Source organism: Chiloscyllium plagiosum, unplaced genomic scaffold (genome assembly GCF_037043375.1).
Source record: "Chiloscyllium plagiosum isolate Xiang-an unplaced genomic scaffold, Cpla_swu_hap1 HiC_scaffold_24, whole genome shotgun sequence".
NCBI classification, from domain to species: Eukaryota; Metazoa; Chordata; class Chondrichthyes; order Orectolobiformes; family Hemiscylliidae; genus Chiloscyllium; species Chiloscyllium plagiosum.
The window spans coordinates 55,801,841-55,824,295 of record NW_028270162.1 but is presented as its reverse complement, the minus strand read 5'-3'; the positions used below and the strand labels follow the sequence as shown (position 1 = coordinate 55,824,295).

At 48.0% G+C, this 22,455-nt stretch overlaps 17 non-coding genes across 17 annotated transcripts; all 17 read left to right on the top strand.

The window, feature by feature from the left end:
• The first annotated feature begins 71 nt into the window (after positions 1-71).
• Positions 72-191, top strand: trnal-caa (transfer RNA leucine (anticodon CAA)). Its single transcript has 2 exons — positions 72-109; positions 146-191. It is a non-coding gene; the product is annotated as a tRNA-Leu (tRNA).
• A 1,824-nt stretch (positions 192-2,015) lies between these two features.
• On the top strand, positions 2,016-2,135 carry trnal-uaa (transfer RNA leucine (anticodon UAA)). The gene is made up of 2 exons: positions 2,016-2,053; positions 2,090-2,135. It is a non-coding gene; the product is annotated as a tRNA-Leu (tRNA).
• A 719-nt stretch (positions 2,136-2,854) lies between these two features.
• On the top strand, positions 2,855-2,974 carry trnal-uaa (transfer RNA leucine (anticodon UAA)). The gene is made up of 2 exons: positions 2,855-2,892; positions 2,929-2,974. It is a non-coding gene; the product is annotated as a tRNA-Leu (tRNA).
• Positions 2,975-3,695: 721 nt separating this feature from the next.
• On the top strand, positions 3,696-3,814 carry trnal-uaa (transfer RNA leucine (anticodon UAA)). The gene is made up of 2 exons: positions 3,696-3,733; positions 3,770-3,814. It is a non-coding gene; the product is annotated as a tRNA-Leu (tRNA).
• Positions 3,815-5,165: 1,351 nt separating this feature from the next.
• Positions 5,166-5,285, top strand: trnal-uaa (transfer RNA leucine (anticodon UAA)). Its single transcript has 2 exons — positions 5,166-5,203; positions 5,240-5,285. It is a non-coding gene; the product is annotated as a tRNA-Leu (tRNA).
• Positions 5,286-6,636: 1,351 nt separating this feature from the next.
• trnal-uaa (transfer RNA leucine (anticodon UAA)) lies at positions 6,637-6,756 on the top strand. Its single transcript has 2 exons — positions 6,637-6,674; positions 6,711-6,756. It is a non-coding gene; the product is annotated as a tRNA-Leu (tRNA).
• Positions 6,757-7,471: 715 nt separating this feature from the next.
• On the top strand, positions 7,472-7,591 carry trnal-caa (transfer RNA leucine (anticodon CAA)). Its single transcript has 2 exons — positions 7,472-7,509; positions 7,546-7,591. It is a non-coding gene; the product is annotated as a tRNA-Leu (tRNA).
• Positions 7,592-9,405: 1,814 nt separating this feature from the next.
• trnal-uaa (transfer RNA leucine (anticodon UAA)) lies at positions 9,406-9,525 on the top strand. The gene is made up of 2 exons: positions 9,406-9,443; positions 9,480-9,525. It is a non-coding gene; the product is annotated as a tRNA-Leu (tRNA).
• Positions 9,526-10,244: 719 nt separating this feature from the next.
• Positions 10,245-10,364, top strand: trnal-caa (transfer RNA leucine (anticodon CAA)). Its single transcript has 2 exons — positions 10,245-10,282; positions 10,319-10,364. It is a non-coding gene; the product is annotated as a tRNA-Leu (tRNA).
• Positions 10,365-12,186: 1,822 nt separating this feature from the next.
• On the top strand, positions 12,187-12,306 carry trnal-caa (transfer RNA leucine (anticodon CAA)). The gene is made up of 2 exons: positions 12,187-12,224; positions 12,261-12,306. It is a non-coding gene; the product is annotated as a tRNA-Leu (tRNA).
• Positions 12,307-13,025: 719 nt separating this feature from the next.
• On the top strand, positions 13,026-13,145 carry trnal-caa (transfer RNA leucine (anticodon CAA)). Its single transcript has 2 exons — positions 13,026-13,063; positions 13,100-13,145. It is a non-coding gene; the product is annotated as a tRNA-Leu (tRNA).
• A 1,824-nt stretch (positions 13,146-14,969) lies between these two features.
• On the top strand, positions 14,970-15,089 carry trnal-caa (transfer RNA leucine (anticodon CAA)). The gene is made up of 2 exons: positions 14,970-15,007; positions 15,044-15,089. It is a non-coding gene; the product is annotated as a tRNA-Leu (tRNA).
• Positions 15,090-16,891: 1,802 nt separating this feature from the next.
• Positions 16,892-17,011, top strand: trnal-caa (transfer RNA leucine (anticodon CAA)). The gene is made up of 2 exons: positions 16,892-16,929; positions 16,966-17,011. It is a non-coding gene; the product is annotated as a tRNA-Leu (tRNA).
• A 1,828-nt stretch (positions 17,012-18,839) lies between these two features.
• trnal-uaa (transfer RNA leucine (anticodon UAA)) lies at positions 18,840-18,959 on the top strand. Its single transcript has 2 exons — positions 18,840-18,877; positions 18,914-18,959. It is a non-coding gene; the product is annotated as a tRNA-Leu (tRNA).
• Positions 18,960-19,680: 721 nt separating this feature from the next.
• On the top strand, positions 19,681-19,800 carry trnal-caa (transfer RNA leucine (anticodon CAA)). Its single transcript has 2 exons — positions 19,681-19,718; positions 19,755-19,800. It is a non-coding gene; the product is annotated as a tRNA-Leu (tRNA).
• Positions 19,801-21,163: 1,363 nt separating this feature from the next.
• Positions 21,164-21,283, top strand: trnal-uaa (transfer RNA leucine (anticodon UAA)). The gene is made up of 2 exons: positions 21,164-21,201; positions 21,238-21,283. It is a non-coding gene; the product is annotated as a tRNA-Leu (tRNA).
• A 719-nt stretch (positions 21,284-22,002) lies between these two features.
• On the top strand, positions 22,003-22,122 carry trnal-caa (transfer RNA leucine (anticodon CAA)). The gene is made up of 2 exons: positions 22,003-22,040; positions 22,077-22,122. It is a non-coding gene; the product is annotated as a tRNA-Leu (tRNA).
• The last annotated feature ends 333 nt before the right edge of the window (positions 22,123-22,455 follow it).

The following is a 22,455-nucleotide window of genomic DNA, read 5'->3' as shown; positions in this document are numbered from 1 at the left end:
GTCTGCATAAGAGCAAGGTGACTAATTGTACAGAGTGAGAAAGACATCTGGAAGGGCATCTGCAGCAGCTTGTCAGGATGGCCGAGTGGTCTAAGGCGCCAGACTCAAGCAGTGTTAGTCCTTGCTCTGCATCTGGGCTTGTGAATTCAGGTCCCTTCCTAGGGGCGTGGGTTCAAATCCCACTCCTGACATTCTCCACTTTTCCTCAAACAAACCTTCCCACACCCACACAATGCCCCCAAATTTCACAGCTTCTTGGAGAGGAGTCACTCCCCCTTCACAAAGATGGAAGAATCCAACCCCTCGGTTTAAAAGATAAGGCTGAGGCATTTGCAGCAATATTGTGTGAGAGAGGGAGCGTTTATGTGAGTGAGTGTGTTTGTGACAGAGAGAGGGTGAATTTTTATGTGTGTGAGAGAGTGTGCTTGTGTGTGAGAGAGAGAGTGTGTGTGAGAGAGGGAGGGAGAGTGTGTGTGTGTGAGAGAGAGTATTATGTGTGTGAGAGAGTGTGTGTGTGAGTTTGTGTGTGAGAGAGTGTGTGTATATGGGAGAGATAGAGTGTGTTTGTGAGAGTGTGTGTGTGTGTGTGTGAGAGAGATAAAGTGTATGTGTGAGTGTGAGAGAGAGTGTGTGTGTGAGAGAGAGAGATAGGGTGTGTATATGTGTGTGAGAGAGAGTGAATTTGTATGTGTCTGTGCGAGAGAGACAGAGAGAGCATGAGTCTGTGTGTGAGAGAGAGTGTGTGTCTGTGTGTCTGTGTATGACAGTGTGTGTGAGAGAGAATGTGTGTGAGAGAGAATGTGTGTGAGAGAGAGTGTGTCTGTGAGAGAGAGTGCGTGTGTGTGTGTATGTGAGAGAGAGTGTGTTTGTGTGTGGGTGTGAGAGACAGATAGAGAGTGTGTGAGTGTGTGTGCATGTGAGAGAGAGTGTATATGTGTGTGAGAGAGATTGTGTGTGCATGTGAGTGTTTGGGTGTGTGTGTGAGAGAGAGAGTGCGTGTGTGTGAGAGAGAGTGTGTGTTTGTGAGAGAGAGTGTGTATGTCTACATGTGTTTGTGTGTGAGAGAGAGAGTGTGTCTGTGAGAGAGTGTATATGTGTGGATAGAGAGAGAGAGCATGTGTGTGTGAGAGAGAGTGTGTGTTTGTGAGAGAGAGAGAGTATGTGTGTGAGAGAGAGTGCATGTGTGTGAGAGAGAGGGTGTGTGTGTGTGTGAGAGAGAGAGAGAGTGCGTGTGTGTGAGAAAGAGTGTGTGTGAGGGAGAGAGAGTGTATGTGTGCATGTGAGAGAGTGTGTGTGTTTGTGTGAGAGAGAGAGGAAGAATTTGTTAGTGTGTGTGAGAGAGAGTGTGTGTGTGAGAGAGAGTGTGTGTTTGTGTGAGAGAGTGTGTGTGTGAGAGTGTGGGTTTGTGTGAGAGAGAGTGTGTGTGTGTGTGTGTGAGACAGAAAGAGTGTGCGTGTGAGAGAGAGAGAAAGCGCGTGTGTGAGAGAGAGAGTGTGTGTGTATGTGTGAGAGAGAGAAAGAGAGAATTTTTGTGTGTGTGCGTGAGAGAGTGTGTTTTTGTGTGAGTGTGTTTGTGTGTGTGTGAGACAGAAAGAGTATGTGTGTGTGAGAGAGAGTGAGAGAGCGTGAGTGTGTCATGTGAGAGAGTGAGTGTGTGTGAGAGAGTGACAGTGTGTGTGTGATAGTGAGTGTGTGAGAGAGTATGTGCATGTGAGAGAGAGAGTGTGTGTGAGAGAGACAGAAAGAGGGAGAATATGTGTGTGTGAGAGGGAGAGAGTGTGTTTGTGTGTGGGTGTGAGAGACAGATAGAGTGTGTGTGTGCATGTGCATGTGAGAGAGTGAGTGTGTGTGTGTGTGTGTGTGTGCGAGAGTGAGACTGTGTATGAGGGATTGTTGCTGAGTGTGAATGCAAGGGAGCTGCAGAAATGCGGAATTGCATTTTGTGTCTGCACAAGAGCAAGGTGACTAATTGTACAGAGTGAGAAAGACATCTGGAAGGGCATCTGCAGCAGCTTGTCAGGATGGCCGAGTGGTCTAAGGCACCAGACTTAAGGAATGTTAGTCCTTGCTCTGCATCTGGGCTTGTGAATTCTGGTCCCTTTCTAGGGGCGTGGGTTCAAATCCCACTCCTGACATTCTCCCCTTTTCCCCAAACAAACCTTCCCACACCCACACACTGCCCCCAAATTTCACAGCTTCTTGGAGAGGAGTCACTCCCCCTTCACAAAGATGGAAGAATCCAACCCCTCGGTTTCAAAGATAAGGCTGAGGCATTTGCAACAATTTTGTGTGAGCGTGTGAGAGAGGGAGCGTTTATGTGAGTGAGTGTGTTTGTGACAGAGAGAGGGCTAATTTTTATGTGTGTGAGAGAGTGTGCTTGTGTGTGAGAGAGAGAGTGTGCGCATGTGAGAGAGTGTGTGTGTGTGTGAGAGAGTGTATGTGTGTTTGTGTGTGAGAGAGAGAGGAAGAATTTGTTAGTGTGTGTGAGAAAGAGCGTGTGTGTGAGAGAGAGTGTGTGTGTAAGAGAGAGTGTGTGTTTGTGTGAGAGAGTGTGTGTGAGAGTGTGGGTTTGTGTGAGAGAGAGAGTGTGTGTGAGAGAGTGTGTGAGAGGGTCTGTGTGAGAGAGTGTGTGTGTGTGTGTGAGAGGGAGTGTGTGTGTCAGTGTGTGTGAGAGGGTGTGTGAGAGAGAGAGTGTGTGTGTGTGAGAGAGAGTGGGTGTCTATGAGGGATTGTTGCTGAGTGTGAATGCAAGGGAGCTGCAGAAATGCGGAATTGCATTTTGTGTCTGCACAAGAGCAAGGTGACTAATTGTACAGAGTGAGAAAGACATCTGGAAGGGCATCTGCAGCAGCTTGTCAGGATGGCCGAGTGGTCTAAGGCGCCAGACTTAAGGAATGTTAGTCCTTGCTCTGCATCTGGGCTTGTGAATTCTGGTCCCTTTCTAGGGGCGTGGGTTCAAATCCCTCTCCTGACATTCTCCCCTTTTCCCCAAACAAACCTTCCCACACCCACACACTGCCCCCAAATTTCACAGCTTCTTGGAGAGGAGTCACTCCCCCTTCACAAAGATGGAAGAATCCAACCCCTCGGTTTCAAAGATAAGGCTGAGGCATTTGCAACAATTTTGTGTGAGCGTGTGAGAGAGGGAGCGTTTATGTGAGTGAGTGTGTTTGTGACAGAGAGAGGGCTAATTTTTATGTGTGTGAGAGAGTGTGCTTGTGTGTGAGAGAGAGAGTGTGCGCATGTGAGAGAGTGTGTGTGTGTGTGAGAGAGTGTATGTGTGTTTGTGTGTGAGAGAGAGAGGAAGAATTTGTTAGTGTGTGTGAGAAAGAGCGTGTGTGTGAGAGAGAGTGTGTGTGTAAGAGAGAGTGTGTGTTTGTGTGAGAGAGTGTGTGTGTGAGAGTGTGGGTTTGTGTGAGAGAGAGAGTGTGTGTGAGAGAGTGTGTGAGAGGGTCTGTGTGAGAGAGTGTGTGTGTGTGTGTGAGAGGGAGTGTGTGTGTCAGTGTGTGTGAGAGGGTGTGTGAGAGAGAGAGTGTGTGTGTGTGAGAGAGAGTGGGTGTCTATGAGGGATTGTTGCTGAGTGTGAATGCAAGGGAGCTGCAGAAATGCGGAATTGCATTTTGTGTCTGCACAAGAGCAAGGTGACTAATTGTACAGAGTGAGAAAGACATCTGGAAGGGCATCTGCAGCAGCTTGTCAGGATGGCCGAGTGGTCTAAGGCGCCAGACTTAAGGAATGTTAGTCCTTGCTCTGCATCTGGGCTTGTGAATTCTGGTCCCTTTCAAGGGCGTGGGTTCAAATCCCACTCCTGACATTCTCCCCTTTTCCCCAAACAAACCTTCCCACACCCACACACTGCCCCCAAATTTCACAGCTTCTTGGAGAGGAGTCACTCCCCCTTCACAAAGATGGAAGAATCCAACCCCTCGGTTTAAAAGATAAGGCTGAGGCATTTGCAGCAATATTGTGTGAGAGAGGGAGCGTTTATGTGAGTGAGTGTGTTTGTGACAGAGAGAGGGTGAATTTTTATGTGTGTGAGAGAGTGTGCTTGTGTGTGAGAGAGAGAGTGTGTGTGTGAGAGAGAGTGTGTGTTTGTGTGAGAGAGTGTGTGTGTGAGAGTGTGGGTTTGTGTGAGAGAGAGAGTGCGTGTGTGTGAGAGAGAGTGTGTGTTTGTGAGAGAGAGTGTGTATGTCTAAATGTGTTTGTGTGTGAGAGAGAGAGTGTGTCTGTGAGAGAGTGTATATGTGTGGATAGAGAGAGAGAGCATGTGTGTGTGAGAGAGAGTGTGTGTTTGTGAGAGAGAGAGAGTATGTGTGTGAGAGAGAGTGCATGTGTGTGAGAGAGAGGGTGTGTGTGTGTGTGAGAGAGAGAGAGAGTGCGTGTGTGTGAGAAAGAGTGTGTGTGAGGGAGAGAGAGTGTATGTGTGCATGTGAGAGAGTGTGTGTGTTTGTGTGAGAGAGAGAGGAAGAATTTGTTAGTGTGTGTGAGAGAGAGTGTGTGTGTGAGAGAGAGTGTGTGTTTGTGTGAGAGAGTGTGTGTGTGAGAGTGTGGGTTTGTGTGAGAGAGAGTGTGTGTGTGTGTGTGTGAGACAGAAAGAGTGTGTGTGTGAGAGAGAGAGAAAGCGCGTGTGTGAGAGAGAGAGTGTGTGTGTATGTGTGAGAGAGAGAAAGAGAGAATTTTTGTGTGTGTGCGTGAGAGAGTGTGTTTTTGTGTGAGTGTGTTTGTGTGTGTGTGAGACAGAAAGAGTATGTGTGTGTGAGAGAGAGTGAGAGAGCGTGAGTGTGTCATGTGAGAGAGTGAGTGTGTGTGAGAGAGTGACAGTGTGTGTGTGATAGTGAGTGTGTGAGAGAGTATGTGCATGTGAGAGAGAGAGTGTGTGTGAGAGAGACAGAAAGAGGGAGAATATGTGTGTGTGAGAGGGAGAGAGTGTGTTTGTGTGTGGGTGTGAGAGACAGATAGAGTGTGTGTGTGCATGTGCATGTGAGAGAGTGAGTGTGTGTGTGTGTGTGTGTGTGCGAGAGTGAGACTGTGTATGAGGGATTGTTGCTGAGTGTGAATGCAAGGGAGCTGCAGAAATGCGGAATTGCATTTTGTGTCTGCACAAGAGCAAGGTGACTAATTGTACAGAGTGAGAAAGACATCTGGAAGGGCATCTGCAGCAGCTTGTCACGATGGCCGAGTGGTCTAAGGCGCCAGACTTAAGGAATGTTAGTCCTTGCTCTGCATCTGGGCTTGTGAATTCTGGTCCCTTCCTAGGGGCGTGGGTTCAAATCCCACTCCTGACATTCTCCCCTTTTCCCCAAACAAACCTTCCCACACCCACACACTGCCCCCAAATTTCACAGCTTCTTGGAGAGGAGTCACTCCCCCTTCACAAAGATGGAAGAATCCAACCCCTCGGTTTCAAAGATAAGGCTGAGGCATTTGCAGCAATATTGTGTGAGAGAGGGAGCGTTTATGTGAGTGAGTGTGTTTGTGACAGAGAGAGGGTGAATTTTTATGTGTGTGAGAGAGTGTGCTTGTGTGTGAGAGAGAGAGTGTGTATGTGAGAGAGAGTGTGTGTTTGTGTGAGAGAGTGTGTGTGTGAGAGTGTGGGTTTGTGTGAGAGAGAGAGTGCGTGTGTGTGAGAGAGAGTGTGTGTTTGTGAGAGAGAGTGTGTATGTCTACATGTGTTTGTGTGTGAGAGAGAGAGTGTGTCTGTGAGAGAGTGTATATGTGTGGATAGAGAGAGAGAGCATGTGTGTGTGAGAGAGAGTGTGTGTTTGTGAGAGAGAGAGAGTATGTGTGTGAGAGAGAGTGCATGTGTGTGAGAGAGAGGGTGTGTGTGTGTGTGTGAGAGAGAGAGAGAGAGTGCGTGTGTGTGAGAAAGAGTGTGTGTGAGGGAGAGAGAGTGTATGTGTGCATGTGAGAGAGTGTGTGTGTTTGTGTGAGAGAGAGAGGAAGAATTTGTTAGTGTGTGTGAGAGAGAGTGTGTGTGTGAGAGAGAGTGTGTGTTTGTGTGAGAGAGTGTGTGTGTGAGAGTGTGGGTTTGTGTGAGAGAGAGTGTGTGTGTGTGTGTGTGAGACAGAAAGAGTGTGTGTGTGAGAGAGAGAGAAAGCGCGTGTGTGAGAGAGAGAGTGTGTGTGTATGTGTGAGAGAGAGAAAGAGAGAATTTTTGTGTGTGTGCGTGAGAGAGTGTGTTTTTGTGTGAGTGTGTTTGTGTGTGTGTGAGACAGAAAGAGTATGTGTGTGAGAGAGAGTGAGAGAGCGTGAGTGTGTCATGTGAGAGAGTGAGTGTGTGTGAGAGAGTGACAGTGTGTGTGTGATAGTGAGTGTGTGAGAGAGTATGTGCATGTGAGAGAGAGAGTGTGTGTGAGAGAGACAGAAAGAGGGAGAATATGTGTGTGTGAGAGGGAGAGAGTGTGTTTGTGTGTGGGTGTGAGAGACAGATAGAGTGTGTGTGTGCATGTGCATGTGAGAGAGTGAGTGTGTGTGTGTGTGTGTGTGCGAGAGTGAGACTGTGTATGAGGGATTGTTGCTGAGTGTGAATGCAAGGGAGCTGCAGAAATGCGGAATTGCATTTTGTGTCTGCACAAGAGCAAGGTGACTAATTGTACAGAGTGAGAAAGACATCTGGAAGGGCATCTGCAGCAGCTTGTCACGATGGCCGAGTGGTCTAAGGCGCCAGACTTAAGGAATGTTAGTCCTTGCTCTGCATCTGGGCTTGTGAATTCTGGTCCCTTCCTAGGGGCGTGGGTTCAAATCCCACTCCTGACATTCTCCCCTTTTCCCCAAACAAACCTTCCCACACCCACACACTGCCCCCAAATTTCACAGCTTCTTGGAGAGGAGTCACTCCCCCTTCACAAAGATGGAAGAATCCAACCCCTCGGTTTCAAAGATAAGGCTGAGGCATTTGCAACAATTTTGTGTGAGCGTGTGAGAGAGGGAGCGTTTATGTGAGTGAGTGTGTTTGTGACAGAGAGAGGGCTAATTTTTATGTGTGTGAGAGAGTGTGCTTGTGTGTGAGAGAGAGAGTGTGCGCATGTGAGAGAGTGTGTGTGTGTGAGAGAGTGTATGTGTGTTTGTGTGTGAGAGAGAGAGGAAGAATTTGTTAGTGTGTGTGAGAAAGAGCGTGTGTGTGAGAGAGAGTGTGTGTGTAAGAGAGAGTGTGTGTTTGTGTGAGAGAGTGTGTGTGTGAGAGTGTGGGTTTGTGTGAGAGAGAGAGTGTGTGTGAGAGAGTGTGTGAGAGGGTGTGTGAGAGAGTGTGTGTGTGTGTGTGAGAGGGAGTGTGTGTGTCAGTGTGTGTGAGAGGGTGTGTGAGAGAGAGAGAGTGTGTGTGAGAGAGAGTGGGTGTCTATGAGGGATTGTTGCTGAGTGTGAATGCAAGGGAGCTGCAGAAATGCGGAATTGCATTTTGTGCCTGCACAAGAGCAAGGTGACTAATTGTACAGAGTGAGAAAGACATCTGGAAGGGCATCTGCAGCAGCTTGTCAGGATGGCCGAGTGGTCTAAGGCGCCAGACTCAAGGAGTGTTAGTCCTTGCTCTGCATCTGGGCTTGTGAATTCTGGTCCCTTCCTAGGGGCGTGGGTTCAAATCCCACTCCTGACATTCTCCACTTTTCCTCAAACAAACCTTCCCACACCCACACAATGCCCCCAAATTTCACAGCTTCTTGGAGAGGAGTCACTCCCCCTTCACAAAGATGGAAGAATCCAACCCCTCGGTTTAAAAGATAAGGCTGAGGCATTTGCAGCAATATTGTGTGAGAGAGGGAGCGTTTATGTGAGTGAGTGTGTTTGTGACAGAGAGAGGGTGAATTTTTATGTGTGTGAGAGAGTGTGCTTGTGTGTGAGAGAGAGAGTGTGTGTGTGAGAGGGAGGGAGAGTGTGTGTGTGTGAGAGAGAGTATTATGTGTGTGAGAGAGTGTGTGTGTGAGTTTGTGTGTGAGAGAGTGTGTGTATATGGGAGAGATAGAGTGTGTTTGTGAGAGTGTGTGTGTGTGTGTGTGAGAGAGATAAAGTGTATGTGTGAGTGTGAGAGAGAGTGTGTGTGTGAGAGAGAGAGATAGGGTGTGTATATGTGTGTGAGAGAGAGTGAATTTGTATGTGTCTGTGCGAGAGAGACAGAGAGAGCATGAGTCTGTGTGTGAGAGAGAGTGTGTGTCTGTGTGTCTGTGTATGACAGTGTGTGTGAGAGAGAATGTGTGTGAGAGAGAATGTGTGTGAGAGAGAGTGTGTCTGTGAGAGAGAGTGCATGTGTGTGTGTATGTGAGAGAGAGTGTGTTTGTGTGTGGGTGTGAGAGACAGATAGAGAGTGTGTGAGTGTGTGTGCATGTGAGAGAGAGTGTATATGTGTGTGAGAGAGATTGTGTGTGCATGTGAGTGTTTGGGTGTGTGTGTGAGAGAGAGAGTGCGTGTGTGTGAGAGAGAGTGTGTGTTTGTGAGAGAGAGTGTGTATGTCTACATGTGTTTGTGTGTGAGAGAGAGAGTGTGTCTGTGAGAGAGTGTATATGTGTGGATAGAGAGAGAGAGCATGTGTGTGTGAGAGAGAGTGTGTGTTTGTGAGAGAGAGAGAGTATGTGTGTGAGAGAGAGTGCATGTGTGTGAGAGAGAGGGTGTGTGTGTGTGTGAGAGAGAGAGAGAGTGCGTGTGTGTGAGAAAGAGTGTGTGTGAGGGAGAGAGAGTGTATGTGTGCATGTGAGAGAGTGTGTGTGTTTGTGTGAGAGAGAGAGGAAGAATTTGTTAGTGTGTGTGAGAGAGAGTGTGTGTGTGAGAGAGAGTGTGTGTTTGTGTGAGAGAGTGTGTGTGTGAGAGTGTGGGTTTGTGTGTGAGAGAGTGTGTGTGTGAGACAGAAAGAGTGTGTGTGTGAGAGAGAGAGAAAGCGCGTGTGTGAGAGAGAGAGTGTGTGTGTATGTGTGAGAGAGAGAAAGAGAGAATTTTTGTGTGTGTGCGTGAGAGAGTGTGTTTTTGTGTGAGTGTGTTTGTGTGTGTGTGAGACAGAAAGAGTATGTGTGTGTGAGAGAGAGTGAGAGAGCGTGAGTGTGTCATGTGAGAGAGTGAGTGTGTGTGAGAGAGTGACAGTGTGTGTGTGATAGTGAGTGTGTGAGAGAGTATGTGCATGTGAGAGAGAGAGTGTGTGTGAGAGAGACAGAAAGAGGGAGAATATGTGTGTGTGAGAGGGAGAGAGTGTGTTTGTGTGTGGGTGTGAGAGACAGATAGAGTGTGTGTGTGCATGTGCATGTGAGAGAGTGAGTGTGTGTGTGTGTGTGTGTGCGAGAGTGAGACTGTGTATGAGGGATTGTTGCTGAGTGTGAATGCAAGGGAGCTGCAGAAATGCGGAATTGCATTTTGTGTCTGCACAAGAGCAAGGTGACTAATTGTACAGAGTGAGAAAGACATCTGGAAGGGCATCTGCAGCAGCTTGTCAGGATGGCCGAGTGGTCTAAGGCGCCAGACTTAAGGAATGTTAGTCCTTGCTCTGCATCTGGGCTTGTGAATTCTGGTCCCTTTCTAGGGGCGTGGGTTCAAATCCCACTCCTGACATTCTCCCCTTTTCCCCAAACAAACCTTCCCACACCCACACACTGCCCCCAAATTTCACAGCTTCTTGGAGAGGAGTCACTCCCCCTTCACAAAGATGGAAGAATCCAACCCCTCGGTTTCAAAGATAAGGCTGAGGCATTTGCAACAATTTTGTGTGAGCGTGTGAGAGAGGGAGCGTTTATGTGAGTGAGTGTGTTTGTGACAGAGAGAGGGCTAATTTTTATGTGTGTGAGAGAGTGTGCTTGTGTGTGAGAGAGAGAGTGTGCGCATGTGAGAGAGTGTGTGTGTGTGTGAGAGAGTGTATGTGTGTTTGTGTGTGAGAGAGAGAGGAAGAATTTGTTAGTGTGTGTGAGAAAGAGCGTGTGTGTGAGAGAGAGTGTGTGTGTAAGAGAGAGTGTGTGTTTGTGTGAGAGAGTGTGTGTGTGAGAGTGTGGGTTTGTGTGAGAGAGAGAGTGTGTGTGAGAGAGTGTGTGAGAGGGTCTGTGTGAGAGTGTGTGTGTGTGTGTGAGAGGGAGTGTGTGTGTCAGTGTGTGTGAGAGGGTGTGTGAGAGAGAGAGTGTGTGTGTGTGAGAGAGAGTGGGTGTCTATGAGGGATTGTTGCTGAGTGTGAATGCAAGGGAGCTGCAGAAATGCGGAATTGCATTTTGTGCCTGCACAAGAGCAAGGTGACTAATTGTACAGAGTGAGAAAGACATCTGGAAAGGCATCTGCAGCAGCTTGTCAGGATGGCCGAGTGGTCTAAGGCGCCAGACTCAAGGAGTGTTAGTCCTTGCTCTGCATCTGGGCTTGTGAATTCTGGTCCCTTCCTAGGGGCGTGGGTTCAAATCCCACTCCTGACATTCTCCACTTTTCCTCAAACAAACCTTCCCACACCCACACAATGCCCCCAAATTTCACAGCTTCTTGGAGAGGAGTCACTCCCCCTTCACAAAGATGGAAGAATCCAACCCCTCGGTTTAAAAGATAAGGCTGAGGCATTTGCAGCAATATTGTGTGAGAGAGGGAGCGTTTATGTGAGTGAGTGTGTTTGTGACAGAGAGAGGGTGAATTTTTATGTGTGTGAGAGAGTGTGCTTCTGTGTGAGAGAGAGAGTGTGTGTGTGAGAGGGAGGGAGAGTGTGTGTGTGTGTGAGAGAGAGTATTATGTGTGTGAGAGAGTGTGTGTGTGAGTTTGTGTGTGAGAGAGTGTGTGTATATGGGAGAGATAGAGTGTGTTTGTGAGAGTGTGTGTGTGCGTGTGTGAGAGAGATAAAGTGTATGTGTGAGTGTGAGAGAGAGTGTGTGTGTGAGAGAGAGAGATAGGGTGTGTATATGTGTGTGAGAGAGAGTGAATTTGTATGTGTCTGTGCGAGAGAGACAGAGAGAGCATGAGTCTGTGTGTGAGAGAGAGTGTGTGTCTTTGTGTCTGTGTATGACAGTGTGTGTGAGAGAGAATGTGTGTGAGAGAGAATGTGTGTGAGAGAGAGTGTGTCTGTGAGAGAGAGTGCGTGTGTGTGTGTATGTGAGAGAGAGTGTGTTTGTGTGTGGGTGTGAGAGACAGATAGAGAGTGTGTGAGTGTGTGTGCATGTGAGAGAGAGTGTATATGTGTGTGAGAGAGATTGTGTGTGCATGTGAGTGTTTGGGTGTGTGTGTGAGAGAGAGAGTGCGTGTGTGTGAGAGAGAGTGTGTGTTTGTGAGAGAGAGTGTGTATGTCTACATGTGTTTGTGTGTGAGAGAGAGAGTGTGTCTGTGAGAGAGTGTATATGTGTGGATAGAGAGAGAGAGCATGTGTGTGTGAGAGAGAGTGTGTGTTTGTGAGAGAGAGAGAGTATGTGTGTGAGAGAGAGTGCATGTGTGTGAGAGAGAGGGTGTGTGTGTGTGAGAGAGAGAGAGAGAGTGCGTGTGTGTGAGAAAGAGTGTGTGTGAGGGAGAGGGAGTGTATGTGTGCATGTGAGAGAGTGTGTGTGTTTGTGTGAGAGAGAGAGGAAGAATTTGTTAGTGTGTGTGAGAGAGAGTGTGTGTGTGAGAGAGAGTGTGTGTTTGTGTGAGAGAGTGTGTGTGAGAGTGTGGGTTTGTGTGAGAGAGAGTGTGTGTGTGTGTGAGACAGAAAGAGTGTGTGTGAGAGAGAGAGAAAGCGCGTGTGTGAGAGAGAGAGTGTGTGTGTATGTGTGAGAGAGAGAAAGAGAGAATTTTTGTGTGTGTGCGTGAGAGAGTGTGTTTTTGTGTGAGTGTGTTTGTGTGTGTGTGAGACAGAAAGAGTATGTGTGTGTGTGAGAGAGAGTGAGAGAGCGTGAGTGTGTCATGTGAGAGAGTGAGTGTGTGTGAGAGAGTGACAGTGTGTGTGTGATAGTGAGTGTGTGAGAGAGTATGTGCATGTGAGAGAGAGAGTGTGTGTGAGAGAGACAGAAAGAGGGAGAATATGTGTGTGTGAGAGGGAGAGAGTGTGTTTGTGTGTGGGTGTGAGAGACAGATAGAGAGTGTGTGTGTGCATGTGCATGTGAGAGAGTGAGTGTGTGTGTGTGTGTGTGTGTGCGAGAGTGAGACTGTGTATGAGGGATTGTTGCTGAGTGTGAATGCAAGGGAGCTGCAGAAATGCGGAATTGCATTTTGTGTCTGCACAAGAGCAAGGTGACTAATTGTACAGAGTGAGAAAGACATCTGGAAGGGCATCTGCAGCAGCTTGTCAGGATGGCCGAGTGGTCTAAGGCGCCAGACTCAAGGAGTGTTAGTCCTTGCTCTGCATCTGGGCTTGTGAATTCTGGTCCCTTTCTAGGGGCGTGGGTTCAAATCCCACTCCTGACATTCTCCCCTTTTCCCCAAACAAACCTTCCCACACCCACACACTGCCCCCAAATTTCACAGCTTCTTGGAGAGGAGTCACTCCCCCTTCACAAAGATGGAAGAATCCAACCCCTCGGTTTCAAAGATAAGGCTGAGGCATTTGCAACAATTTTGTGTGAGCGTGTGAGAGAGGGAGCGTTTATGTGAGTGAGTGTGTTTGTGACAGAGAGAGGGCTAATTTTTATGTGTGTGAGAGAGTGTGCTTGTGTGTGAGAGAGAGAGTGTGCGCATGTGAGAGAGTGTGTGTGTGTGTGAGAGAGTGTATGTGTGTTTGTGTGTGAGAGAGAGAGGAAGAATTTGTTAGTGTGTGTGAGAAAGAGCGTGTGTGTGAGAGAGAGTGTGTGTGTAAGAGAGAGTGTGTGTTTGTGTGAGAGAGTGTGTGTGTGAGAGTGTGGGTTTGTGTGAGAGAGAGAGTGTGTGTGAGAGAGTGTGTGAGAGGGTCTGTGTGAGAGTGTGTGTGTGTGTGTGAGAGGGAGTGTGTGTGTCAGTGTGTGTGAGAGGGTGTGTGAGAGAGAGAGTGTGTGTGTGTGAGAGAGAGTGGGTGTCTATGAGGGATTGTTGCTGAGTGTGAATGCAAGGGAGCTGCAGAAATGCGGAATTGCATTTTGTGCCTGCACAAGAGCAAGGTGACTAATTGTACAGAGTGAGAAAGACATCTGGAAAGGCATCTGCAGCAGCTTGTCAGGATGGCCGAGTGGTCTAAGGCGCCAGACTCAAGGAGTGTTAGTCCTTGCTCTGCATCTGGGCTTGTGAATTCTGGTCCCTTCCTAGGGGCGTGGGTTCAAATCCCACTCCTGACATTCTCCACTTTTCCTCAAACAAACCTTCCCACACCCACACAATGCCCCCAAATTTCACAGCTTCTTGGAGAGGAGTCACTCCCCCTTCACAAAGATGGAAGAATCCAACCCCTCGGTTTAAAAGATAAGGCTGAGGCATTTGCAGCAATATTGTGTGAGAGAGGGAGCGTTTATGTGAGTGAGTGTGTTTGTGACAGAGAGAGGGTGAATTTTTATGTGTGTGAGAGAGTGTGCTTCTGTGTGAGAGAGAGAGTGTGTGTGTGAGAGGGAGGGAGAGTGTGTGTGTGTGTGAGAGAGAGTATTATGTGTGTGAGAGAGTGTGTGTGTGAGTTTGTGTGTGAGAGAGTGTGTGTATATGGGAGAGATAGAGTGTGTTTGTGAGAGTGTGTGTGTGCGTGTGTGAGAGAGATAAAGTGTATGTGTGAGTGTGAGAGAGAGTGTGTGTGTGAGAGAGAGAGATAGGGTGTGTATATGTGTGTGAGAGAGAGTGAATTTGTATGTGTCTGTGCGAGAGAGACAGAGAGAGCATGAGTCTGTGTGTGAGAGAGAGTGTGTGTCTTTGTGTCTGTGTATGACAGTGTGTGTGAGAGAGAATGTGTGTGAGAGAGAATGTGTGTGAGAGAGAGTGTGTCTGTGAGAGAGAGTGCGTGTGTGTGTGTATGTGAGAGAGAGTGTGTTTGTGTGTGGGTGTGAGAGACAGATAGAGAGTGTGTGAGTGTGTGTGCATGTGAGAGAGAGTGTATATGTGTGTGAGAGAGATTGTGTGTGCATGTGAGTGTTTGGGTGTGTGTGTGAGAGAGAGAGTGCGTGTGTGTGAGAGAGAGTGTGTGTTTGTGAGAGAGAGTGTGTATGTCTACATGTGTTTGTGTGTGAGAGAGAGAGTGTGTCTGTGAGAGAGTGTATATGTGTGGATAGAGAGAGAGAGCATGTGTGTGTGAGAGAGAGTGTGTGTTTGTGAGAGAGAGAGAGTATGTGTGTGAGAGAGAGTGCATGTGTGTGAGAGAGAGGGTGTGTGTGTGTGAGAGAGAGAGAGAGAGTGCGTGTGTGTGAGAAAGAGTGTGTGTGAGGGAGAGGGAGTGTATGTGTGCATGTGAGAGAGTGTGTGTGTTTGTGTGAGAGAGAGAGGAAGAATTTGTTAGTGTGTGTGAGAGAGAGTGTGTGTGTGAGAGAGAGTGTGTGTTTGTGTGAGAGAGTGTGTGTGAGAGTGTGGGTTTGTGTGAGAGAGAGTGTGTGTGTGTGTGAGACAGAAAGAGTGTGTGTGAGAGAGAGAGAAAGCGCGTGTGTGAGAGAGAGAGTGTGTGTGTATGTGTGAGAGAGAGAAAGAGAGAATTTTTGTGTGTGTGCGTGAGAGAGTGTGTTTTTGTGTGAGTGTGTTTGTGTGTGTGTGAGACAGAAAGAGTATGTGTGTGTGTGAGAGAGAGTGAGAGAGCGTGAGTGTGTCATGTGAGAGAGTGAGTGTGTGTGAGAGAGTGACAGTGTGTGTGTGATAGTGAGTGTGTGAGAGAGTATGTGCATGTGAGAGAGAGAGTGTGTGTGAGAGAGACAGAAAGAGGGAGAATATGTGTGTGTGAGAGGGAGAGAGTGTGTTTGTGTGTGGGTGTGAGAGACAGATAGAGAGTGTGTGTGTGCATGTGCATGTGAGAGAGTGAGTGTGTGTGTGTGTGTGTGTGTGTGCGAGAGTGAGACTGTGTATGAGGGATTGTTGCTGAGTGTGAATGCAAGGGAGCTGCAGAAATGCGGAATTGCATTTTGTGTCTGCACAAGAGCAAGGTGACTAATTGTACAGAGTGAGAAAGACATCTGGAAGGGCATCTGCAGCAGCTTGTCAGGATGGCCGAGTGGTCTAAGGCGCCAGACTCAAGGAGTGTTAGTCCTTGCTCTGCATCTGGGCTTGTGAATTCTGGTCCCTTCCTAGGGGCGTGGGTTCAGATCCCACTCCTGACATTCTCCACTTTTCCTCAAACAAACCTTCCCACACCCACACAATGCCCCCAAATTTCACAGCTTCTTGGTGAGGAGTCACTCCCCCTTCACAAAGATGGAAGAATCCAACCCCTCGGTTTAAAAGATAAGGCTGAGGCATTTGCAGCAATATTGTGTGAGAGAGGGAGCGTTTATGTGAGTGAGTGTGTTTGTGACAGAGAGAGGGTGAATTTTTATGTGTGTGAGAGAGTGTGCTTCTGTGTGAGAGAGAGAGTGTGTGTGTGAGAGGGAGGGAGACTGTGTGTGTGTGAGAGAGAGTATTATGTGTGTGAGAGAGTGTGTGTGTGAGTTTGTGTGTGAGAGAGTGTGTGTATATGGGAGAGATAGAGTGTGTTTGTGAGAGTGTGTGTGTGCGTGTGTGAGAGAGATAAAGTGTATGTGTGAGTGTGAGAGAGAGTGTGTGTGTGAGAGAGAGAGATAGGGTGTGTATATGTGTGTGAGAGAGAGTGAATTTGTATGTGTCTGTGCGAGAGAGACAGAGAGAGCATGAGTCTGTGTGTGAGAGAGAGTGTGTGTCTTTGTGTCTGTGTATGACAGTGTGTGTGAGAGAGAATGTGTGTGAGAGAGAATGTGTGTGAGAGAGAGTGTGTCTGTGAGAGAGAGTGCGTGTGTGTGTGTATGTGAGAGAGAGTGTGTTTGTGTGTGGGTGTGAGAGACAGATAGAGAGTGTGTGAGTGTGTGTGCATGTGAGAGAGAGTGTATATGTGTGTGAGAGAGATTGTGTGTGCATGTGAGTGTTTGGGTGTGTGTGTGAGAGAGAGAGTGCGTGTGTGTGAGAGAGAGTGTGTGTTTGTGAGAGAGAGTGTGTATGTCCACATGTGTTTGTGTGTGAGAGAGAGAGTGTGTCTGTGAGAGAGTGTATATGTGTGGATAGAGAGAGAGAGCATGTGTGTGTGAGAGAGAGTGTGTGTTTGTGAGAGAGAGAGAGTATGTGTGTGAGAGAGAGGGTGTGTGTGTGTGAGAGAGAGAGAGAGAGTGCGTGTGTGTGAGAAAGAGTGTGTGTGAGGGAGAGGGAGTGTATGTGTGCATGTGAGAGAGTGTGTGTGTTTGTGTGAGAGAGAGAGGAAGAATTTGTTAGTGTGTGTGAGAGAGAGTGTGTGTGTGAGAGAGAGTGTGTGTTTGTGTGAGAGAGCGTGTGTGAGAGTGTGGGTTTGTGTGAGAGAGAGTGTGTGTGTGTGTGAGACAGAAAGAGTGTGTGTGTGAGAGAGAGAGAAAGCGCGTGTGTGAGAGAGAGAGTGTGTGTGTATGTGTGAGAGAGAGAAAGAGAGAATTTTTGTGTGTGTGCGTGAGAGAGTGTGTTTTTGTGTGAGTGTGTTTGTGTGTGTGTGAGACAGAAAGAGTATGTGTGTGTGTGAGAGAGAGTGAGAGAGCGTGAGTGTGTCATGTGAGAGAGTGAGTGTGTGTGAGAGAGTGACAGTGTGTGTGTGATAGTGAGTGTGTGAGAGAGTATGTGCATGTGAGAGAGAGAGTGTGTGTGAGAGAGACAGAAAGAGGGAGAATATGTGTGTGTGAGAGGGAGAGAGTGTGTTTGTGTGTGGGTGTGAGAGACAGATAGAGAGTGTGTGTGTGCATGTGCATGTGAGAGAGTGAGTGTGTGTGTGTGTGTGTGTGTGCGAGAGTGAGACTGTGTATGAGGGATTGTTGCTGAGTGTGAATGCAAGGGAGCTGCAGAAATGCGGAATTGCATTTTGTGTCTGCACAAGAGCAAGGTGACTAATTGTACAGAGTGAGAAAGACATCTGGAAGGGCATCTGCAGCAGCTTGTCAGGATGGCCGAGTGGTCTAAGGCGCCAGACTCAAGGAGTGTTAGTCCTTGCTCTGCATCTGGGCTTATGAATTCTGGTCCTTTCCTAGGGGCGTGGGTTCAAATCCCACTCCTGACATTCTCCACTTTTCCTCAAACAAACCTTCCCACACCCACACAATGCCCCCAAATTTCACAGCTTCTTGGAGAGGAGTCACTCCCCCTTCACAAAGATGGAAGAATCCAACCCCTCGGTTTAAAAGATAAGGCTGAGGCATTTGCAGCAATATTGTGTGAGAGAGGGAGCGTTTATGTGAGTGAGTGTGTTTGTGACAGAGAGAGGGTGAATTTTTATGTGTGTGAGAGAGTGTGCTTGTGTGTGAGAGAGAGAGTGTGTGTGTGAGAGGGAGGGAGAGTGTGTGTGTGTGAGAGAGAGTATTATGTGTGTGAGAGAGTGTGTGTGTGAGTTTGTGTGTGAGAGAGTGTGTGTATATGGGAGAGATAGAGTGTGTTTGTGAGAGTGTGTGTGTGTGTGTGAGAGAGATAAAGTGTATGTGTGAGTGTGAGAGAGAGTGTGTGTGTGAGAGAGAGAGATAGGGTGTGTATATGTGTGTGAGAGAGAGTGAATTTGTATGTGTCTGTGCGAGAGAGACAGAGAGAGCATGAGTCTGTGTGTGAGAGAGAGTGTGTGTCTGTGTGTCTGTGTATGACAGTGTGTGTGAGAGAGAATGTGTGTGAGAGAGAATGTGTGTGAGAGAGAGTGTGTCTGTGAGAGAGAGTGCGTGTGTGTGTGTATGTGAGAGAGAGTGTGTTTGTGTGTGGGTGTGAGAGACAGATAGAGAGTGTGTGAGTGTGTGTGCATGTGAGAGAGAGTGTATATGTGTGTGAGAGAGATTGTGTGTGCATGTGAGTGTTTGGGTGTGTGTGTGAGAGAGAGAGTGCGTGTGTGTGAGAGAGAGTGTGTGTTTGTGAGAGAGAGTGTGTATGTCTACATGTGTTTGTGTGTGAGAGAGAGAGTGTGTCTGTGAGAGAGTGTATATGTGTGGATAGAGAGAGAGAGCATGTGTGTGTGAGAGAGAGTGTGTGTTTGTGAGAGAGAGAGAGTATGTGTGTGAGAGAGAGTGCATGTGTGTGAGAGAGAGGGTGTGTGTGTGTGTGAGAGAGAGAGAGAGTGCGTGTGTGTGAGAAAGAGTGCGTGTGTGTGAGAAAGAGTGTGTGTGAGGGAGAGAGAGTGTATGTGTGCATGTGAGAGAGTGTGTGTGTTTGTGTGAGAGAGAGAGGAAGAATTTGTTAGTGTGTGTGAGAGAGAGTGTGTGTGTGAGAGAGAGTGTGTGTTTGTGTGAGAGAGTGTGTGTGTGAGAGTGTGGGTTTGTGTGAGAGAGAGTGTGTGAGACAGAAAGAGTGTGTGTGTGAGAGAGAGAGAAAGCGCGTGTGTGAGAGAGAGAGTGTGTGTGTATGTGTGAGAGAGAGAAAGAGAGAATTTTTGTGTGTGTGCGTGAGAGAGTGTGTTTTTGTGTGAGTGTGTTTGTGTGTGTGTGAGACAGAAAGAGTATGTGTGTGTGTGAGAGAGAGTGAGAGAGCGTGAGTGTGTCATGTGAGAGAGTGAGTGTGTGTGAGAGAGTGACAGTGTGTGTGTGATAGTGAGTGTGTGAGAGAGTATGTGCATGTGAGAGAGAGAGTGTGTGTGAGAGAGACAGAAAGAGGGAGAATATGTGTGTGTGAGAGGGAGAGAGTGTGTTTGTGTGTGGGTGTGAGACACAGATAGAGTGTGTGTGTGCATGTGCATGTGAGAGAGTGAGTGTGTGTTTGTGTGCGTGCGAGAGTGAGACTGTGTATGAGGGATTGTTGCTGAGTGTGAATGCAAGGGAGCTGCAGAAATGCGGAATTGCATTTTGTGTCTGCACAAGAGCAAGGTGACTAATTGTACAGAGTGAGAAAGACATCTGGAAGGGCATCTGCAGCAGCTTGTCAGGATGGCTGAGTGGTCTAAGGCGCCAGACTTAAGGAATGTTAGTCTTTGCTTTGCATCTGGGCTTGTGAATTCTGGTCCCTTTCTAGGGGCGTGGGTTCAAATCCCACTCCTGGCATTCTCCCCTTTTCCCCAAACAAACCTTCCCACACCCACACACTGCCCCCAAATTTCACAGCTTCTTGGAGAGGAGTCACTCCCCCTTCACAAAGATGGAAGAATCCAACCCCTCCGTTTCAAAGATAAGGCTGAGGCATTTGCAATAATTTTGTGTGAGCGTGTGAGAGAGGGAGCGTTTATGTGAGTGAGTGTGTTTGTGACAGAGAGAGGGCTAATTTTTATGTGTGTGAGAGAGTGTGCATGTGTGTGAGAGAGAGAGTGTGTGCATGTGAGAGAGTGTGTGTGTGTGTGAGAGAGTGTTTGTGTGTTTGTGTGTGAGAGAGAGAGGAAGAATTTGTTAGTGTGTGTGAGAAAGAGCGTGTGTGTGAGAGAGAATGTGTGTGTAAGAGAGAGTGTGTGTTTGTGTGAGAGAGTGTGTGTGTGAGAGTGTGGGTTTGTGTGAGAGAGAGAGTGTGTGTGAGAGAGTGTGTGAGAGGGTCTGTGTGAGAGTGTGTGTGTGTGTGTGTGAGAGGGAGTGTGTGTGTCAGTGTGTGTGAGAGGGTGTGTGAGAGAGAGAGTGTGTGTGTGTGAGAGAGAGTGGGTGTCTATGAGGGATTGTTGCTGAGTGTGAATGCAAGGGAGCTGCAGAAATGCGGAATTGCATTTTGTGTCTGCACAAGAGCAAGGTGACTAATTGTACAGAGTGAGAAAGACATCTGGAAGGGCATCTGCAGCAGCTTGTCAGGATGGCCGAGTGGTCTAAGGCGCCAGACTCAAGGAGTGTTAGTCCTTGCTCTGCATCTGGGCTTGTGAATTCTGGTCCCTTCCTAGGGGCGTGGGTCCAAATCCCACTCCTGACATTCTCCACTTTTCCTCAAACAAACCTTCCCACACCCACACAATGCCCCCAAATTTCACAGCTTCTTGGAGAGGAGTCACTCCCCCTTCACAAAGATGGAAGAATCCAACCCCTCGGTTTCAAAGATAAGGCTGAGGCATTTGCAGCAATATTGTGTGAGAGAGGGAGCGTTTATGTGAGTGAGTGCGTTTGTGACAGAGAGAGGGTGAATTTTTATGTGTGTGAGAGAGTGTGCTTGTGTGTGAGAGAGAGAGTGTGTGTGTGAGAGGGAGGGAGAGTGTGTGTGTGTGAGAGAGAGTATTATGTGTGTGAGAGAGTGTGTGTGTGAGTTTGTGTGTGAGAGAGTGTGTGTATGTGGGAGAGATAGAGTGTGTTTGTGAGAGTGTGTGTGTGTGTGAGAGAGATAAAGTGTATGTGTGAGTGTGAGAGAGAGTGTGTGTGTGAGAGAGAGAGATAGGGTGTGTATATGTGTGTGTGTGTGTGAGAGAGAGTGTGTGTTTGTGAGAGAGAGAGAGTATGTGTGTGAGAGAGAGTGCATGTGTGTGAGAGAGAGGGTGTGTGTGTGTGTGAGAGAGAGAGAGAGAGTGCGTGTGTGTGAGAAAGAGTGTGTGTGAGGGAGAGAGAGTGTATGTGTGCATGTGAGAGAGTGTGTGTGTTTGTGTGAGAGAGAGGAAGAATTTGTTAGTGTGTGTGAGAGAGAGTGTGTGTGAGAGAGAGTGTGTGTTTGTGTGAGAGAGTGTGTGTGTGAGAGTGTGGGTTTGTGTGAGAGAGAGTGTGTGTGTGTGTGAGACAGAAAGAGTGTGTGTGTGAGAGAGAGAGAAAGCACGTGTGTGAGAGAGAGAGTGTGTGTGTATTTGTGAGAGAGAGAAAGAGAGAATTTTTGTGTGTGTGCGTGAGAGAGTGTGTTTTTGTGTGAGTGTGTTTGTGTGTGTGTGAGACAGAAAGAGTATGTGTGTGTGAGAGAGAGTGAGAGAGCGTGAGTGTGTCATGTGAGAGAGTGAGTGTGTGTGAGAGAGTGACAGTGTGTGTGTGATAGTGAGTGTGTGAGAGAGTATGTGCATGTGAGAGAGAGAGTGTGTGTGAGAGAGACAGAAAGAGGGAGAATATGTGTGTGTGAGAGGGAGAGAGTGTGTTTGTGTGTGGGTGTGAGAGACAGATAGAGTGTGTGTGTGCATGTGCATGTGAGAGAGTGAGTGTGTGTGTGTGTGTGTGTGCGAGAGTGAGACTGTGTATGAGGGATTGTTGCTGAGTGTGAATGCAAGGGAGCTGCAGAAATGCGGAATTGCATTTTGTGTCTGCACAAGAGCAAGGTGACTAATTGTACAGAGTGAGAAAGACATCTGGAAGGGCAACTGCAGCAGCTTGTCAGGATGGCCGAGTGGTCTAAGGCGCCAGACTTAAGGAATGTTAGTCCTTGCTCTGCATCTGGGCTTGTGAATTCTGGTCCCTTTCTAGGGGCGTGGGTTCAAATCCCACTCCTGACATTCTCCCCTTTTCCCCAAACAAACCTTCCCACACCCACACACTGCCCCCAAATTTCACAGCTTCTTGGAGAGGAGTCACTCCCCCTTCACAAAGATGGAAGAATCCAACCCCTCCGTTTCAAAGATAAGGCTGAGGCATTTGCAACAATTTTGTGTGAGCGTGTGAGAGAGGGAGCGTTTATGTGAGTGAGTGTGTTTGTGACAGAGAGAGGGCTAATTTTTATGTGTGTGAGAGAGTGTGCTTGTGTGTGAGAGAGAGAGTGTGTGCATGTGAGAGAGTGTGTGTGTGTGTGAGAGAGTGTATGTGTGTTTGTGTGTGAGAGAGAGAGGAAGAATTTGTTAGTGTGTGTGAGAAAGAGCGTGTGTGTGAGAGAGAGTGTGTGTGTAAGAGAGAGTGTGTGTTTGTGTGAGTGTGTGTGTGAGAGTGTGGGTTTGTGTGAGAGAGAGAGTGTGTGTGAGAGAGTGTGTGAGAGGGTCTGTGTGAGAGAGTGTGTGTGTGTGTGTGAGAGGGAGTGTGTGTGTGTGTGTGTGTTAGAGGGTGTGTGAGAGAGAGAGAGTGTGTGTGTGTGAGAGAGAGTGGGTGTCTATGAGGGATTGTTGCTGAGTGTGAATGCAAGGGAGCTGCAGAAATGCGGAATTGCATTTTGTGTCTGCACAAGAGCAAGGTGACTAATTGTACAGAGTGAGAAAGACATCTGGAAGAGCATCTGCAGCAGCTTGTCAGGATGGCCGAGTGGTCTAAGGCGCCAGACTCAAGGAGTGTTAGTCCTTGCTCTGCATCTGGGCTTGTGAATTCTGGTCCCTTCCTAGGGGCGTGGGTTCAGATCCCACTCCTGACATTCTCCACTTTTCCTCAAACAAACCTTCCCACACCCACACAATGCCCCCAAATTTCACAGCTTCTTGGAGAGGAGTCACTCCCCCTTCACAAAGATGGAAGAATCCAACCCCTCGGTTTAAAAGATAAGGCTGAGGCATTTGCAGCAATATTGTGTGAGAGAGGGAGCGTTTATGTGAGTGAGTGTGTTTGTGACAGAGAGAGGGTGAATTTTTATGTGTGTGAGAGAGTGTGCTTCTGTGTGAGAGAGAGAGTGTGTGTGTGAGAGGGAGGGAGAGTGTGTGTGTGTGAGAGAGAGTATTATGTGTGTGAGAGAGTGTGTGTGTGAGTTTGT